The sequence below is a fragment of the Octodon degus genome, unplaced genomic scaffold (assembly GCF_000260255.1).
Source record: "Octodon degus isolate 3935 unplaced genomic scaffold, OctDeg1.0 scaffold00052, whole genome shotgun sequence".
Lineage (NCBI taxonomy): Eukaryota > Metazoa > Chordata > Mammalia > Rodentia > Octodontidae > Octodon > Octodon degus.
In genome coordinates, this window is record NW_004524628.1 from 4,210,358 (window position 1) to 4,211,344 (window position 987).

Consider the following 987-nt stretch of genomic DNA (forward strand, 5'->3'; position numbering starts at 1 on the left):
CGCTAATGCATCATTCCATTGGAGAGAAATTTACCTTTCTGCCCCATGTTGCTCTGAGTTATATACTCCTGTTGAGGTTAAAGACTCAATGACATGGTGGCCCACCCGTGTAATCCCATCACGCAGGAGGCAGGAGGATCACTGTCATTTTGAGGCCAGCCTGGGCTACATCGTGAGTTCAGTGCCAGCCTGAGCCACACAGTGAAATCCTTTCTCAACAAAACAAAATAGAACAAAGCAAAACAAGAATCAGGAAAAACGAAGAGAGGCATTAGCAGGCTTCGGAGTGTGGCCAGTCTTCAAGGACACATTCTTAAAGGCATCGTGACATCACTGCGCACAGCCACGCTGGAGGAGCGGCGTAAGTCTGTGGTCACCGACTGCAGCAGCTCGCAGCCTCTGGTCTGCAGGCAGGATCGATTTTGTGAGGAGTGGATGCAGGCTTTAAAAACCAGTGCTGAAGGCAGGGTTAGCCCATTTCTTTTCTGACAAGTACTAGAAAACTTTAAAGGCCAGACAGCTCACAAACAATTTGAGGAGATTTCTCTGGCAGGGAGAGATAAATCATTATGCTTTGTTGAAATGTTACATGTTCCTAAAAAAACCGTGGTAGAGGAGATAGCCTTTTGAAGATTATTAAAGTGGAATGTGAAGAAATGCCTGAAGCCAAAAAATGTAGTAGCAGTCCTTGAAGAATTGGAGAGAAGCTCTTGCCCAAAGTTTTTGATCATGTTTTGAGATAGCTGTGAAGTTGTATATTCAAGCTTTGGTTTTTGAAATTGCAATTGTTGCTAAGCATGGTGGTGCATGCCTGTAATCCCAGCACTCAAGAGGCTGAAGCAGGAGGATCGCCAGGAGTTCCAGGCCAGCCTAGGTTACATACTGAGTTCAAGGCCAGCCTGAACTATAGTGATACTCTGTTTCAAATTTTTAAAAAAGTGGGGGCCGGGGAGATGGCTCAGTGGAATAAGCGCTTCCCTGGCAAGC

At 45.9% G+C, this 987-nt stretch overlaps 1 protein-coding gene across 1 annotated transcript in view; it reads left to right on the top strand.

Annotated features, from left to right (window-relative positions):
- Window positions 1-987, top strand: part of Cnnm4 (cyclin and CBS domain divalent metal cation transport mediator 4) — a gene marked incomplete at its 5' end in the record, with an annotated part of 49,716 nt that overhangs the window by 15,522 nt on the left and 33,207 nt on the right. The gene's annotated exons all lie outside the window — the stretch shown is intronic.